This window comes from Cydia splendana, chromosome 8, assembly GCF_910591565.1.
Source record: "Cydia splendana chromosome 8, ilCydSple1.2, whole genome shotgun sequence".
Classification (NCBI taxonomy): domain Eukaryota; kingdom Metazoa; phylum Arthropoda; class Insecta; order Lepidoptera; family Tortricidae; genus Cydia; species Cydia splendana.
The window spans coordinates 20,916,247-20,935,383 of record NC_085967.1 but is presented as its reverse complement, the minus strand read 5'-3'; the positions used below and the strand labels follow the sequence as shown (position 1 = coordinate 20,935,383).

Here is a 19,137-nt window from a genome sequence, read left to right as displayed (position 1 = left end):
GGTTCAAAATTTCGTAGAAGCTGTGCGAGCAGTAGGGCGCGAGGAGTACCTACATGGCATGAATATCGTCTCCATCATCCTGTCCAAGCTGCCCACTGTGCTCATCTCCAAATGGTCAGACTACACTTTTAAACTTCTCCAAGATGCGCAGAAATCGAGGTTAGTCATTCTATCGGATTTTCTTAATGACGAAGCATTGAAGATTTCTACAACTGCAAGTTTTTTATCAACTACGCGCAGCGATACCTTTAAAAACAAGTCAAGCGATCATTCATCTTCCCGTACACACACTGTTTTACTACAAACTGAAGAAGGCGATTTAAAATGTTTATTTTGCCGAACAGCTGTGCATAAGTTAACGGAATGCAAACCATTTAAGAAAGCGTTACGCAAAGTACGATGGCAACACGTGAAGAAAAACGGTTTATGCCATGGTATAATAATATACTCCGCCTGGTACTCCATTCCGAGATTCGCGTATGACCTAACTGACACGCGCCTACGTCATCATGCTGTTTACAGGTTCTCAAACTTTGAAATGTGGGAGAATTTTAACCAACGGTGAAAATTATTTTAACGGCATTAATTTTAAGTTATTCATGTAGAAACATAGTAAAATAAAACAAATCTAATGTATTAAATTAAACTTTATTTATCTATACAAGACAAACGTTTGAAAAACTAATTCACAGTTAATCAATAAACGGTGTTCGACACTTTAAGCAATTTTCGTTTTAATTTCTTAGGGGGGCTGCTTGCGTTAACAAGCAAACATAGAACATAAAATTTTATCATTAATAGTAATTATTGTCGATAATTACGTATACATACCATTTTTACATATTGTTTTCAGTCCACAATAGCGAAGCCATTCATTGGCTACGGATTCATTATTCGGAAACGTATAAAATCTGATTATACTGCCCTTTTTACTCCTACTCTTACAGTTCCGAATAGAACAGCCAACCATTTTCGTAACAAAACATTAATTACCAAGCTTACGACGTGAAAAGTTTGGAAAACTCCGCGACTGCTGACACTGAGCGAGAAGGAAATAACAATTAACACGCGTTCGACAAGGATGACGGTCAGGGCATGAAGTTATCTAGATCCGAATTGTCAAATGTCCTCAGCGCTATCCTGTGTTGCCAGTAGTATAAACAGAATTACCCGAAAGTCTGAAATTTCTTTCGTGAATCGGAAGATATTGCTAACGAGTAATTAAAAATGACGTGTTATTGTAAAATTTAAGCTAAAATACATATAAATGAAAATTATAAAATTATAAAGAAATATTTTAACTTATTAACCATAGGTATAATGTACCCATGTAACATGTTATGTTGAAATAAAGTGGCAATGTTATTGTGACGTAATCGCGTGTCACTCTGGGAATGGAAGACCATGTTTTATTAGACCATGGTTTATGCTATAAATGCATTATCTCCAAGCATGAACGCGATACCTGCAAGTCCCCCGCGTGCGACAAGGACGGCTGCGGAGCTCCACATCATCGCCTACTACATTATCCGGTAAACAACAGTGCGCGTGACGTCACGGCGGCGCCCGCGCCGCTGCCGAGTGCAAGTGTACCGAATAATAGTACCGCGATAAACGGACCCGAGCCGCGCGAACCCGCGTTCAAGCCAGTGACGGAAACTTTAACTCATATAAATGCGACCGACACCAGAGTGTTGTTAAAAGTAGTACGAGTGCGTGTTCAGGGACCTAACGGTATGGTAAATAGCACCGCGCTATTGGACGATGGATCTACCGTCTCGTTAATAAGTGCCAATCTCGCGCGACGCGTCGGTTTACGTGGTAACTCACAGACATTGCGCGTTCACGGTGCGTTTAAAGATGACGGGCTTGAGTACAAATCGACCAAAGTTAATGTCGACATTAAAGGTATGGACGATAAGGTTTATAATGTTAAATTGCGTTGTGTTGAAGAATTAAGTGTGCCAATACAAACATTGTCACTTTTAAAATTAGTTAATTATTCTCACCTAGCAGATATAAAACACAAATTTTGTACCACTGATTCAGAACCTGAATTATTGATAGGTCAGGATAACTTACATGTTGTGATACCTATTCAAGTTAGGGAGGGCAAAGATAATGAGCCATCAGCTACACTCACCCGCCTCGGCTGGAGCGTCCATGGGAAAGTGTGCGTGCCGCGGACTGTCCGTCCGTCCAGGGGCTCGCCATCTGTCGCTGTCCATACTAACCTTTTTATTGCAGATAGCGGAGCAGATCACGATACCACATCAGATGAGTGCCTCTTAAGGGAAATCCACGAAGATGTTAGGCGCTCGTTTCTGCTAGATTCCATGGGCGTGACGGCGCACGCGCGCCAAAAAACCGACGACGCCCGCGCCGTCGCGCAGCTGGAGCGCTCCGCCGAGCTCATCGATGGGCGCTGGTACGTCGGCCTTCCGTGGAAGGACGAAAACCGCCCCATGCCCGACTCCCGCCCAAACGCGCTTACCAGGATGAAGGGTATTGAGCGCAAAATGGGCAAGGATCCAGGATTCGCCGACAGGTACCGTGAAAGGGTCAGTCATTTGTTAGAAAATGATTACGCTAGGGAAATGACTAACACTGAGGTCACGCCGAAGACTTATTCATTCCTCATTTCGGCGTGGACAACCCCAATAAGAAAAAACTTCGTCTGGTCTTTGATGCTGCAAGTCAGGTAAGTGGTAGCTCACTGAACGATTATTTGCTCACAGGACCTGACCTATTGTCATCACTTTTAGGTATAATGCTGCGCTTTCGGGAACATCCAATTGCAGTAACAGGTGACATTAGGGACATGTCCTTGAGGGTCAAGATCCAGCAAGACGACCAGGACGCACTGAGGTTTCTGTGGAGAAACAACCCCACAGAAAACATAAGGACGTACGCGATGACGTCACTCATTTTTGGCGCAAATTGTGCTCCATTCGTCGCGCAATTTGTTAAAAATAAAAACGCCCAGCGATTTGAATCGTCGTTTCCCGCCGCCGTCGATGCCATCGTCAACTCGCACTACATGGACGACTACATCGACAGCCTGCCCGACGAGGCGATAGCGATCGAAATGGTAAGGAATGTCAGTGATATCCACAGGGCGGGCGGCTTTGAAATAAGAAACTGGACAAGCAACAGCGTCGCAGTTTTAAACAGCGTGCCAAAGGAGACCTTAGGTACTGCTGCTGTAAGGTTCAAAGTCGGCCAGCAACATGAAAGCGAGCGTACCTTGGGTCTCATTTGGTACCCGGCTGACGACATATTGGGCTTCGATTTGTCATTAAAACGTATACCGAGCGACGTACTTGAAGGTGAGAATAGGCCTACAAAGCGTGTAATGCTAAGAGTAATTATGTCTATATTTGATGTACTAGGTTTCTTAGCACCCTTCACGATTCAAGGCCGAATCATGCTTCAAGAGGTTTGGCGCTTACAGGTGGATTGGGAGGATTACATTCCAGAGCAGATTTATCAAAAGTGGCGAAAGTGGGTTGACCTTCTAAAGGTAATTAAAGATATCCGTATACCTAGGTGGTACTGCACAGCCGCGCGCAATGCGGTAAGGGACAGCCAATCGGCGACAGCGTGTGCGAGCGAAATGCAAGATTGTGTGGATATCGACGCAGAGGTACCTACCTCGCCCCCCGCGACCCACGCTAGGCGCGCACGCGCACGGTGCTACGAAAGGCTACGACGGCGTAGCGGCATCTACATATGCTACGACCGCACCGAGTAGTAAGTACTCATATTATAATAATTTACAAATGCATTTTTTTAGCGATGCATCTACTCAGGCGATGTCAGCTGTGGGCTATTGGCGCTGGGAGGATAACGGTACTATTTATGTTGCATTTATTGCAAGCAAAAGCAGAGTTATGCCGGTAAAACAGCTGACTATACCGAAGGCTGAGCTGCAAGCTGCATTGTTGTCGGCGAGATTAGCCAATGCAATTGGAAAGGAGCACAAACTGACGCCTATAAGGCGTTACTTCTGGTGTGACTCCTCAACTGTGATACATTGGATCCGCAACAAAAATCGTACGTATAAGGCCTTTGAAGCAAATCGTTTGGGGGAGATTGACGACCTTACCCGCGTTGACGAGTGGCGGTACATTTCTACGAAACTAAATGTTGCCGATTTAGCCACGCGGGACTCGTTTGATCTAGCCCTTTAAAATGAGTGGTTCAAAGGTCCTTCTTTTTTATACGCTGACGAAAGTCAATGGCCTAAAAATATTATACCTACCGGTAACGAGGAGACAAGGGAATGCGTAGCAGTCGTCCAGGTGCGCGAGGAACCTGCATGCATTCCAGTGCCGGACCCACAGCGCTTCTCTTCGTGGCTTCGTCTCACCCGCGCCACGGCCACAGTGCTAAAGTTCATCTCCAGGTGCAAAGGTCAAGCGGCCGAGATCGACTGTGCTATGATGGAGCGTGCCGAGATAATTTTATTGAAACACGCGCAAAACGAGTCTTTCGGGGAAGACTTAGCCAGAATTAAGGCGCACCCCTAATAGCATTTTCTTGTAGGGATTTGGTTGGGCCTTTGTTTACGTATTAGTTGGGCAACCGTTATATTTGGCCGTACGATTTGCTGGAGGGCCCTCGACAAAGGCCCTCCCGAAGATTCCCAACAGAGGGCCATAAGAGTAATTTTTTCGTTGGGCCTATTTAAATAAATCATACAATTATTCAACGGTGGTGGTTTTGGTTAGGCCGTGGTTGGGCCTATACACATTTGTTTGATGGTTGGTTACTTGTTACATTTGGCCGTACGATTTGCTGGAGGGCCCTCGACAAAGGCCCTCCTGAAGATTCCCAACAGAGGGCCATTAGAGTAATTTTTTCGTTGGGCCTATTTAAATAAATCATACAATTATTCAACGGTTGTGGTTTTGGTTGGGCCGTGGTTGGGCCTATACACATTTGTTTGATGGTTGGTTAATTGTTACATTTGGCCGTATGGCTTGCTGTAGGGCCAACTGCAAAAAAATAAAAAAGGGCATTTTTTTCGTTGTGCTTCTGTTTGCAAATTCAACAATTACCCAACGGCAAGTCAGGTAGGTCGGTAGGTAGTCGTGCACCAGGTTGGAGGCCCAACACAGCTTGTCCCACAAAGGGCCAACATTGTAACTTTAACGTTGGGCCTTGTGTAGGATTCTTACAATACTACCATAGGTAAATAGTTGTGTAATTTATAGTGGGCCTACAGTCTAATTATGTAATGGGCATTTGTTTACGAGTCCTACAGTTACCCTACGTTAGGTAAGTGGTTGTGTAATACGACGTTGGGCCTTTGCTGATAAATATTACAATTACACTACTGTAGGCATTGGTTGTATACCCACATGAAGGTCCTAGGCAGCAGTTGTTGTTAATCTTCTCTGTATCGTTCCAATTTTAGTATATGTACTGCCGAAGCAAGTACACTTACTATACACTCTAATTTGTATATATACTAACCGCACTTCAAAACTTCGTAAGCGAGATTTATGTTTTTTGAGATTTAAATTGAGAAAATGTTGGTAAAATACAATTTTTTAAATTAATGTATAAATTTTATAGTTATAGCTATTAGATTTATAAGTTACTTTTAAAAAATATTATGATTATATCCGGAATAATCGAGAAAATAACTATAACTTCGATGTTTGGAGACAGTAACGCCATCTAGTGACGCCACAAGCAAAGTTCCACAGCCAATGTTGGTAATTGCGACATTTGTCGTCATTGGGCCATCGGATGATATCGTTGATTAGCCAACGTTACCAAAGTAAACAAAGGCCCATTGTTGGGCATCAGTGCCACAGCCAATGTTGGTAAATGCGATATTTGTCATCAGTGGACCATCGGATGATATCGTTGATTAGCCAACGTTACCAAAATACACAAAGGCCCATTGTTGGGCATCAATGCTACAGCCAATGTTGGTAAATGCGATATTTGTCGTCATTGGGCCATCGGATGATATCGTTGATTAGCCAACGTTACCAAAATAAACAAAGACCCATTGTTGGGCATCAGTGCCACAGCCAATGTTGGTAAATGCGATATTTGTCATCATTGGGCCATCGGATGATATCGTTGATTAGCCAACGTTACCAATATACACAAAGGCCTATTGTTGGGCATCAATGCTACAGCCAATGTTGGTAAATGCGATATTTGTCACCATTGGGCCAACGAATGTTATCGTTGTTTAGCGAACGGTAGCAAAATACACAAAGGCCCATTGTTGGGCATCAATGCTACAGCCAATCTTGGTAAGTGCGACATTTGTCGTCATTGGGCCATCGGATGATATCGTTGATTAGCCAACGTTACCAAAATATACAAATGCCCATTGTTGGGCATCAGTGCCACAGCCAATGTTGGAAAATGCGATATTTGTCATCAGTGGACCATCGGATGATATCGTTGATTAGCCAACGTTACCAAAATACACAAAGGCCCATTGTTGGGCATCACTGCCACTGCCAATGTTGGTAAATGCGATTAATGTTATCATTGGGCCAACTAATACTATCGTTGTTTAGCCAACGTTACCAAAATACACAAAGGCCCGTTGTTGGGCATCAGTGCCACAGCCAATGTTGGTAAATGCGATATTTGTCATCATTGGGCCATCGGATGATATCGTTGATTAGCCAACGTTACCAAAATACACAAAGGCCCGTTGTTGGGCATCAGTGCCACAGCCAATGTTGGTAAATGCGGTATTTGTCTCCATTGGGCCAACGAATGTTATCGTTGTTTAGCGAACGGTAGCAAAATACACAAAGGCCCATTGTTGGGCATCCGTGCCACAGCCAATGTTGGTAAATGCGGTATTTGTCACCATTGGGCCAACGAATGTTATCGTTCCCGCATCGTTCAAACATCATCAAACATCAAACATCAACATTTATTCAGCAAATAGGCCACAAGGGCACTTTTACACGTCATCATTGAATTTACATACAAGGAAAAATAATAACATCAACAATTTTATAAAATAAAACTAACAATTCAATCTAACGTATTACTACGTTGTTTAGCGAACGGTAGCAAAATACACAAAGGCCCATTGTTGGGCATCCGTGCCACAGCCAATGTTGGTAAATGCGGTATTTGTCACCATTGGGCCAACGAATGTTATCGTTGTTTAGCGAACGGTAGCAAAATACACAAAGGCCCATTGTTGGGCATCACTGCCACTGCCAATGTTGGTAAATGCGATATATGTCATCATTGGGCCAACTAATATTATCGTTTTTTAGCCAACGTTACCAAAATACACAAAGGCCCGTTGTTGGGCATCAGTGCCACAGCCAATGCTGGTAAATGCGATATTTGTCATCATTGGGCCATCGGATGATATCGTTGATTAGCCAACGTTACCAAAATACACAAAGGCCCACTGTTGGGCATCCGTGCCACAGCCAATGTTGGTAAATGCGGTATTTGTCACCATTGGGCCAACGAATGTTATCGTTGTTTAGCGAACGGTAGCAAAATACACAAAGGCCCATTGTTGGGCATCACTGCCACTGCCAATGTTGGTAAATGCGATATATGCCATCATTGGGCTAACGAATATTATGTGTTCCGTACTCTACGTCAGAGGTCTCCATTGAGAGAGTAACGTCTCCGGTGTCCGATAGATGCCGCTAGCGTCTATGTAGTCGCTCCGCCCCACGCCGTGACGTAGTTCCGCTTCCCCTTCCTGCGAACTGTTACTCGCTTTCCGCGACTCGCCGCCATGACACATTGTTTCGTCGACCGTCTTGTCCGATGGTCCGCAAATTTTTTTTGCGTACATTTTTGCAGCATGGTGCTTTAAAATTTCCGAACTAAAGCTTGTTCCATTAAATAGTGAAATATAGCAGAGATCGCTATTATTAGTCTTTTGGCGATCCCGCGATCGAAAGTGCTTTTCGATTCTACCCACTTTTTATTTTTATTTTTCTTGCTAAATTATTTTTTACATACCATGCTGCTAAAATCGTTACCGTTAACAAGCCTGGGAGTACCTCGTGTTGTTAGTTGCGCATCGTAAATGCCTACTTTGACAGGCACGGTTCTCAGGCGGGTCGCGCATTTTCGAGATCGAAGTAGGAAGTGCGTCAGTAGTTTTTTATCAACAAGTGGTAACGTAAGTCGCTCCGCGTTCGGAGAGGGAACGTGCGTCGTGCCTGCGGCGGCGGGCGCGGCGCCCGGGCGGCGCGGAGGCGGACAGCCTGCGCGCGCTGCTGCTGGGTGCCGCGCTTCTATAGGACTGATAAGGAGGTTTGGATTGTCTCGAACCATCCGGTGAGCCAGTTTAATGATATTCTAGTTTTATTTGGCGTTCAGAAGCGACGCGACAGGGAGCCCCCGCCCGTGGCACCGGCGCCCCGCCTCCCGCCTCCGCCGTGACGCGCGCCGCGCCGGCGCCGTCGACTTTCTTCTGCTGTCGTCCGAGATGACTCCGAGACGCCGCGACGCTGCGGAGTGGTGTCGCGGTGCGGGCGCTCCCAGTCCGCGGGACTCCGAGACACGTCACACGCCCACTCCTGTTGCTGCGGTCGCGGCGCGAGTGGATCACGGACCTCTCGATCCCGTCCTGGCGTCAAGGTGAAAGCGGACCGCTCCTGCGACTCCCGACTGCTCGATGTGGAAGGAAGGTAAGTTACGTGGAAGCAGTGGAAACATTACGAGTACAGCGGCGGTGCCGTTCGCCCGTCGGGTGCCGTCCGTCATGACGTCGCTGGTGACCTACGCGCCGGTGGAGGCCACCACGATGGAGCCGCCGAGGGCAAAGTGTCGCCGTGATGATGCGTGCAACTACGAGCCAGCCTACAGCGCTACGATGGCGCTGCCCGCCACACGCATCGGCGCCTCCCGTGCTGGTAACGTCCATCATGTGCACCGGCGCCTGTCGAGCTGGCCGCCACGATGGCGCCTCTCGCCTCACGTATCAGCGCCTCCCGAGCCGGCGGCAGCGGCCGCCACGATGGCGTCGCCCGCCTCACGGCTTTCGAGCTAGCTGCTACTATGGCGCCTCACGCACCAACGCCACCTGAGCCTGGCGGCGGCCGCCTTACGTACCGGTGCCTCCCGAGCTGGCCGCTACGATGGCGCCTCTCGCTTCACGCACCGGCGCCTTCCGAGCCGGTGGTGACGACCACCACTTTGGCGCCGCCCGACACGATGAAGCCGCCTGCCTCACGCACCGGCGCCTCTCGAGCTGGCCGCCACTATGGCGCCTCTCGCCTCACACAACAGCGCCTCCCGAGCCTGGCGGCGGCCGCCTCACGCACTGGTGCCTCCTGAGCTGGCCGCCACGATGGCGCCTCTCGCCTCACGCACCGGCGCCACCCGAGCCGGCGGCGGCGGCCGCCACGATGGTGGCACCCGCCTCACGCGACAGCGCCTCTCGAGCGGGCCGCCACGATGAGTCCTCGCCACACGCACCAGCGCCTCCTGAGCCAGTGGCGGCCGCCATGATAGCGCCGCCCGCCCCACGCACCGGTGCCTCTCGAGCCGGCCACCACGATGGCGCCTCTCACCTTACGCACCGGCACCTCCCGAGCGGCGGCGGTTGCCATGATGGCGCCGACAATCACGCCGATGCTGTCCACCTACAACTACGACGATGTCGTCCCTTGCAATGGCGCCCATGTTCTGTTCGCAAGAATACCACCGCGAACTTACCCGTCCCCGATGCCCTACCCACCAAGCAGACGCTGGGCGCCACGGTATCAGTTTTGTCCTGTCCACATGGTCCCATTGAGGTACGCAGGCGCATATAGTTATGGTGCCACAGCACGAACAGACCGCTAAACTCTTGGTTTCGGTTAAGGATGGCGACGGCAGGCAAGGTCGTTAGGAGCCTCGTCCTAGCGTGGCTCGACTGCCCGGAGTTGAAAGCGGTAAGATTGTCGATACCCAGAGGAAAATACGTCGCGTCCCTGAGCTTCATAAAGGTGCTGATCGACGAGGAGCCGTGCCGCTTCGAGGGTCCTACAACGTCTCGAGGCCAGCGAGCGATCCAACCGGAGAGCAGCTTTGCGACACGATCCTGTGCGACCGCTCACAACCGAGGTTGAAGGCATCGAAAAGGTCTGCAGACCTCACATAATTATCTCTCTGCTGCCCGCTCTCTCCAGCTTAAGTTCCGTCTTACAAAGACGAACTCGTTCGCCAAGCCCCTAATAAACAAAATGGGACAAATAAACCCGCTGCGCCTGAACAAGCTTGAGTTTCCGGTGCTAAGAAAAAGGGGCCAGGGGGACTCCAGCAGTTTCCATCTGTCTGTCTTCGACTTTATCGAAACTGTTTTGTTACGCAAAGCGCCAAAATCGATTTTAGACTTGATTTCATCAGTTCGATTTCTTTAAAAGCATGCTACCATACCCCTATACTAGCTCAATATAGGCGTTTCTTCGGATAAAGTGAATTAGACCATCACGCTCCTAGACATCACGTGGGACACGCGGCACAGCACCCCGATTGAAAGTTTTCTTTTTCGTGACATACAGGCCTGCCTTGCTGCCGAGTTCCTCGCAGAAATGAGACTCAATGCCTCCTGTTTAGTCTTAAATTCGCAAACTTTAGTTCATGGAGGAAGGTGACACCTTCGCAGTCCCCAGCAACACTTCTGACAGCTGCCGAAAACCTCGTGCCACTTCCCTCCTCATCTTATGCCTGCAGTCCGTTACAATCTCCAATAATGGTAGACAATGTACGAGGTAAGGCCCTTTCAGTGGAGAGTAATCGTTAACGGGCCGCATCTGCAGCGCTGACGACAGAAGTGTCCTACAAACATACAACCGGACCGTTACAGTATACATAAAACGACGGCGACACTACATCCCTTCCGTTACTACGGCTGTCGCAAAAACTGCTGATGCCAGCAGACCGTCTACAGGTCGCGCTGGTTCCTTGCTACTTACCAGGTCGGTACAACCCCCGAGGGCGACGGTTTATAGCTGCCGGTGATACGACTTGGCATGGATGTCTCCACCTCCCAGCCTAGTCTGTTTACTGTGACGGCGTGATGAGGAGAGCCTTCACGCAGCTGCGGTAAGCTTGCAATTTACTGGCGGTCCTAGTGAACACAACGTCAGACCGCCCTTTCTAACGAGTCAACGACCTTAAGAATCGAGGCGTAGCTCCTGTCAGATAGGACGCTCCAACACCGGGCTAGCGGGATCAGGAGTGACGTCCGCTTGATGTACTTACTGGCGTGACTGGCGCATGCATGCAACATGCCAAGGGCTAACGCTACGTAGCGAACGAGACGCAACTGTCAGTGTCTCACTAATATGGAAGAGTGATAAAGAGACAGAAAGAAACTCAAGTGATCGTCCGGGGGATGCTCCCGGTACTGAGTTTGTATGGCGAGAACCGGGTATTCCCGGTTCTGGTACTGTGTTTATAAAAATATAAAAAAATAAAAATATTTTTTTTTTTTTTATTGACAAAAACAAGTTACAGGTAGGTGTTGAAGTCCCTGACTTCTGAGCTAGGTAAAGACCTGTGTTACAGAAGTCACTGTCCTCTCCCAGACAATAGAAACAGAATGAAGATTATCAAATCTTATTATTAACTACTAAATTTATGTTTTTAATTTTATATTTAAATTATATATATATATATATATATATATATATTTATTTATTGTGTGTGTGTGTGTGTGTGTGTGTGTGTGTGTGTGTGTGTGTGTGTGTGTGTGTGTGTGTGTGTGTGTGTGTGTGTGTGTATGTGTGTGTGTGTGTGTATATGAGTATATTAATGTAGGATGCTTTCAGTTTGATCATAATCTAATGACAGCAACCAAGACTTAAGTTTTCTCTTACACTCATATTTAGTTAGGGGATAGATATTTAGAGTTTTGTTAATCTTATTATATATAAAGATGCTCATAAAACCCTGTTGCCGTCTGGCAGTAGCCAGTCTGCATTTATATGGTGCACATACATTTGTCATTGTTCGCTTACTTGTAATTTTATTTTGATCATAGGGGGTAAGCTTATGCTGTTTTAACGTTAACAGTAATAAATATAGTTGTCTGACAGATAGCAATTGACATTGTTTATATAATAGAGTCGTTGGATATCTATATGGTCTACATGTCATGACCTTCAACAGGGATCTCTGAGCTCTTTCTAATTTTATCATATGGGTTTTACAAGCGCCACCCCATACAACATTGCAATAACCAATGACTGGCTGTGCCAAAGCAACATACACAGTTTTTAATAAATCTAGTTCAGATACAGATCTTAATTTCTTAAAAATATAAACTAGTTTTCTTATTCGTGTTGAGGTTAGTTATAAATGTGGCTGCCAACTCAGTCTATCATCAAGCAGTACTCCTAGATACTTAATGCAATCAGATTTAGCAATGACAGTACAAGTACAATCAGTTCCTGTCTGAAAACTACATGTGTGAACCTTAAGTTCTCTATTTTGCATAAATGATTTATTTAAAGAAAATTGTAAATATGTGGTCTTACTTAAGTTTAGGGTAAGTAGATTTCTTTGTAACCAGCTACTGATTTTATGGAGTCCTATCTCAGCATTACTATACACTTCCTCCCATGTATCTCCATGGAAAATTATAGAGGTATCATCAGCATAAGTGAAGATTTTACCTTTTGTAAGCGATAATTGACACAGGTCATTTATGTAAATCAGAAACAAACTGGGTCCCAGTATACTGCCCTGGGGCACACCATAAATGACAGGGGCATCCTTACTAACAGTGTTTCCTATTTTAACTTTTTGTGTACGATTGACCAGGAAGTCACTGAAAATCATGTGAGCCCTTTCCCTTATGCCAATACACTCCAGCTTGCGGATAAGCTCTGGAATCGAGACAGTGTCAAATGCCTTGGCAAGATCAAGGAAAACGCCCAGGCATTTTTTTTTTGTATCTAGTAGGGTAGTAACGTGATCTGTCAAAGCACTGACGGCGTCTTCCGTGCTCTTGCCTGGCCTGAATCCAAATTGACAATTTGCTAAAATTTTGTGGTGTTCTAAGTATTTGACAAGTCGGTTATTTAGAGCTTTTTCAAGGATTTTTGACAATGATGACAAAACTGAGATTGGCCTGTAGTTAGCAACATTGTCTTTGCTTCCTCCTTTATGAACAGGTGTAATTAAGGATCGTTTAAGTGCCGCAGGGAAGACCCCCTGTAAAAAACACATTTTAATAAGTTTTGTGAGAGGATTAACAATTACATTTTTTGCAAGTTTAAGCAGTTTTGCTGGTATAAGATCCCAACCAGTAGCACAGTCAGTTTTAAGACTAAGTATTATGTGTTTGTATAGAAAACCAGTACCGGGAGCACTCCTTAGATCGTCGCCTTCTCTAGGCCGCCTGTACACCCACAATGTAGAAATGGTCTTCATGGTGCATCAAAAATAAGATTGATTGCCAGGTACCTCTAATATCCAGTGAAGTAACGAGCTATCTCAGGCACCTCCCAAGTAGCACAGATAGCTCTATAACTACTCACTTTTAGTTCTATCTAACGCTCTGTGCGTATTAAGACACTTATAAGAGCACACTCGTGGTCCTACAGCTGTATAATAGATCTCAGTGATATTTATATAGCTTAGGGCCGATTAAAAGCTGCATTACGGCTCTGAAAACTACCATTAATACGCAAAGAGTGATATAAAGGTATATTTGCTACGACCCTATACAGCTTTAAGGGTTATCAAATGCTTTAACCGTTATAAGGTCTGTTTAGTGGATAAAATTACGCCATGTGCTGTATAAGGAGGTAATTGTGGACTTTTATTACGTTGACTTATTAAGGGAGCACAAGTGAACTATTATGAAGCTAATAGACGTATAATGGAACACATGTGGCACATAATACAGCTTGTCGCTTAACATGTTTACCACTAAGCAGCTTTTATTACACTGAATTTTAAGGGAGCACGAGTGAACTAATATGAAGCCAATAGACGTATAATGGAACACATGTGACGCATAATACAGCTTATCGCTGAACGTGTTTACCGCTAAGCAGCCTTTATTACGCTGACTTTTTAAGGAAGCACGAATGAACTATTATGAAGCCAATAGACGTATAATGGAACACACGTGGCGCATAATACAGCTTATCGCTGAACATGTTTACCGCTAACCAGCTATTATTACGTTGACTTTTAAGGGAGCACGAGTGAACTAATATGAAGCCAGTAGACGTATAAATGGAACACATGGGGCGCATAATACAGCTTATCGCTGAACATGTTTACTGCTAAAGCAGCTTTTATTTCGCTGACTTATTATAAGGGAGAACGAGTGAGCTATTATGAAACCAATAGACGTATAATCGAACACATGTGGCGCATAATACGGCTTAGCGCTGAACATGTTTACCGCTAAGCAGCCTATTATACTACCATTGGGACTGTCTGCATAGCGGCTGTTAAAACGTTCATAAGATGCCTTATAACTGTTTAGAGGTTCACTAGTGTATCGAAATAGCGACTTGGACTTTATAGTGGTTCACTTAAGTATCTTTATCAGATATATAACAGTCGTATGCTGCATATAAGAATTTTAACGGTTCACGTTGGTTTTTACATTGACCGCCATTTTATTGTATATAACCTACAAGATTGAAATTGCTTTTCCAACTTTTAAGGGTAACAATATGGTTTTGTGCCTGAGTTCTTAACCTAAATCATTAGTTTAGTACTTTCTATAACGTATTATTAACTTTTTATCTCATAATTCTGTCCAAACCACTGAAATAGTTTTTACACATAGCTTATTTATATCATTAAAATAAATAAATACTGATTATTTTCGTGGCGCACTGAAATTTTCTTAGATAATGTATATATATAATGTCAATAAACTTGCATTCCCAAACATCTTTCTCGCATTAATATATAAAAGATCATCTACAAACATTTAACTAAACACTTTAACAAAATGACTTATGGTGTCGTTGCGCTTAATGTTTTTGCTTCAATATAAATATGTTCACCTCTGCGTTCGTCGTCACTATACTAAATATAATAGCTGATTTTTAAGGCAGAGGTGTAAAAGTATGTTATTAATTATCTTTTATTCAGCCCAATGTCAATATTTCCCGGTATTAGGGCGCACATGTGACATATTAGCTGAATAAAGGGTAACTGGTGGTCTCTTACCCAGCCAATATACACCTCTTATAACTCCTGTTACCCCTTATAATTCCGTTAAATTGCTGCTACAACGCTCTTAAGTAGCTATGTGAACTTAAGGCTGCCTAATTTGTGCCCATTTAAGAGTTATAAAAGCTGAAAAGACGCTTATACAGCTCTTATGCAGCTTTTATATTCCAGCTTCAAGCGTATTCGTACTTCATTATGCGGCTGCTATACAACTAATCTGTGCTACTTGGGCTATTTCTACTGTCCATGTTAGCTTTCAGAACGACACTTGTTCATAAGCCTATCGGACACTATGCCTTCTTCCAACGCCATTAATAGCGAGACCAGCGCCTCCCAAACCACCAGCTTGGGACGCGAGAAATCTAATTAAAATTACTTGCCCTAACTTGAATAGCCCTACAACGTACCTATATAGAAGAGCTGCCGCTCTTTTACTGTTAGCATCAGGCCGCAGGGTCAATGACCTTACTCTACTACTCTGTAGCCCGGGCAATTGCATAGATAACTTTCGCGCTATTATTTTGTGTCCGAAATTCGGCTCTAAACCAGATAACGTGTCTTACCGACTGGACTCTTAGAGACTCCGGAATAAAGTATAGCCCCAGTAAGTAGGTAGTCTGGGTACGTTAACTTGTGAGAATTACACAAAATGTTAGGGGACACTGCGCCTATTTCTTCCAGCCACAGTCTCATCCAAGCCGGCCTCGCCTACGATTGCTTTCGATCCACGATCAGATTCGAACCTGGGATTACAATTTAAATTCTCAATTTCCTGTAATGCATCATTATAACGAGTCACTGTGATTTCATGGGTTGCAATAAGGCGTATATATATTTATTCTTTCTCTGAGTTCTATGACAGTAGGTGTAGCCCTAACGCTTGCGCGCCCGCTGACTCGCCACCAGGAGATAATAAACAGGTCTCAATGGAGACCTCTGACGTAGAGTACGGAACACATAATATAAAAATTTTACTTTTTACTTATTCACTAAATTGGCTGGAAAACTATCCAATTAGCTTAAGTTAATTGGAAACATGACTTTTTCAGACGATTCTATCGCCGAAATTCTGCGGATCGGATGCGATTTCGAATGAGAAATCTCTTAAATCAGTTTAACGTCAGATTCGAACCTGGGATTACAATTTAAATTCTCAATTTCCTGTAATGCATCATTATAACGAGTCACTGTGATTTCATGGGTTGCAATAAGGCGTATATATATTTATTCTTTCTCTGAGTTCTATGACAGTAGGTGTAGCCCTAACGCTTGCGCGCCCGCTGACTCGCCACCAGGAGATAATAAACAGGTCTCAATGGAGACCTCTGACGTAGAGTACGGAACACATAATATAAAAATTTTACCTTCCAATAAAATTGTTATTATGTTTCCTTCTACGTCAGAGGTCTGAGTAATGCCTTCCTGGCAGGCTACTAGGCTACTTTTATGCCGACGCTACTTCTCCTCAACAATGTGTCATGGCGGCGAGTCGCGGAAAGCGAGTAACAGTTCGCAGGAAGGGAAAGCGGAACTACGTCACGGCGTGGGGCGGAGCGACTACATAGACGCTAGCGGCATCTATCGGACACCGGAGACGTTACTCTCTCAATGGAGACCTCTGACGTAGAAGGAAACATAATAACAATTTTATTGGAAGGTAAAATTTTTATATTATCGTTGTTTAGCCAACGGTACCAAAATACACAAAGGCCCATTGTTGGGCATCTGTGCCACAGCGAATGATGGTAAATGCGATGGTGGGCCAATACAAATTTTAATGTTGGCTACGGAACGAACCTCATCCCAACGTTTTCCCTACCGTTGGCACCGTGGGCCCCAACGAAAATGCTACTAGGGACGGGGCTTTACATCGCGCAAGTAAGCTATTAAAATTATCACCCATTTTAGATGAACATAACCTACTTCGCGTGGGCGGGCGCATTGACGCCGCATCAGATGTGCCTCTGGACGTCAAGAGACCCGTAATCCTGGACGGCCGTCATCAGGTAGCACGATTAATCGTCCGACATTACCATGTGAAAGCGGCCCATGGAAGTCAGGAGATGGTGGTTAACGAAATAAAGCAAAGGTATTGGGTAATTAAACTTAGACCTACTGTTAAACTCGTGACGTCAAGGTGCATGTTGTGCAGGATAATGAAGAGCAGACCTCAGGTACCTCGCATGGGAGATCTGCCGGGGGCCAGAATAGAACACCATCAGCGACCCTTTTTTCACTGTGGCTTGGACCTTTTTGGGCCAATGGAGGTCGCGGTGGGTCGCCGCAGAGAGAAAAGGTATGGTGTTCTATTCACATGCCTCACAGTGCGGGCGATTAATATCGAGTTGGTTGCCTCCCTTACAACTGACTCGCTCATCATGGCGTTGCGACGAATGGCGGCGCGGCGCGGCTGGCCGCGCCATCTGTACTCGGACAATGGAACTAATCTGAGGGGCGCCGACACAGAGCTGCGCCGGTCGATGGAGGCGCTAGATATGGACGTGCTAAAAGCTGAGGGGGTTAATAACAATATGGACTGGACTTTTATCCCCCCCGCCAGCCCCCATTGGGGTGGGGCGTGGGAACGTTTAATACGTTCAGTAAAGACGGCTCTAAAAGTCGTTTTGAAAGAACGGGCACCAAGGGACGAAGTTTTGACTACATTTATGGCAGAAGTTGAGAACATGGTCAACGGTCGTCCATTGGAGCACGTGTCTGTCGATCCTGCTGACGGTGAGTCTCTTACGCCTAATCATTTCCTTTTAGGATCATCATCGCGACTCCCTCTAGTAGGAGAGTTCGATGATTCTGATCTCAACCTGAGGAAACTATGGCGGAAGGCGCAGAGGCTCGCTGACATGTTCTGGCAGAGGTGGCTAAGAGAAATCTTACCCACTCTCGTGCCTAGAACAAAATGGCTGGAGGAGCGGAAGCCGTTAAAGGTAGGAGATCTCGTTCTGGTCGTGGATCCCAACTCTCCCCGTAATATGTGGCCGAAGGGGTTGATCACCCAGGTAATTCCTGGCGGAGACGGCCGCATCCGTGTAGTGGAGGTAAGGACGGCTACCGGGACTTACCGGCGATCCGCGGCTCGCATAGCTCCTATTCCCGTAAGTTTAGAGTGCTGAGTCAGCACTGGGGTGGGGAGTGTTAGCGATGCGCCCACTATACAAGTACTTATACCTATGTTTACCTATGTAACTAGTTAAGTTTTATTTTAAGGAAACTTTGTCATATTAATTTAGATGCTAATGTCTAATACTTAAGGTACAAAATTGTATGACATAGTTTATGCAAGTAATGTGCACTATGTTGCCATGCGCCGGCGGCAGTCCGCTGCTAGACGCGATCCATTTCACTCGACTCTGTATCTCAAAAATCTATTAAAGTTCATTGTTAAGTTTAACTTCGCATTTTCATTCCTCGTGCCAGTGCCTACCATCTACAAAGTGAACCGGATCTGAACCAGTGACCTATGGATCTACAGTCCGTCGTAGTTTCGTAGAGACAAGTGGTTAAAGGGGTTTGTAACGGAATGTTAACTTTAACTTGTCTCGATTATTTTACGAATTTGGTATGGGGCCTAATGTATTAATATAATTTTAATATTGTATGAAGGTTTATTCATCTATGCTAAAAGTGAGACATTCGTATTATTATCCGTTCAAGAGAAAAAATAAAAAAGAATGTATTTCTCACTGTAACCTGTTTAACTTTAACCTGTGTTCAATGTATAGGTTATTGTAAGTCTTGAAAATAACTTCTTCATTATCCGTTCCCTTTTGAAAATTTGGGTTACTTGAAGTAGTAAAACATATTTTAAAAGTAAAATAAATACAAAAAAAAAATTCATTAACTTTAACCTGTCGATGCCACTTTCTTGAGAATCACTCACGAGTAGTTACCTGTTACCTACTGATGTAAAGTAATTAGCTAATTAGTTTCACGTTGCGTCTCTCTTGGGGGTTT

At 45.1% G+C, this 19,137-nt stretch overlaps 1 long non-coding RNA gene across 1 annotated transcript in view; it reads left to right on the top strand.

Annotated features, from left to right (window-relative positions):
• LOC134793034 (uncharacterized) overlaps nt 1–19,137 on the top strand; it is a 459,561-nt gene that overhangs the window by 34,443 nt on the left and 405,981 nt on the right. The window lies entirely within an intron of this gene.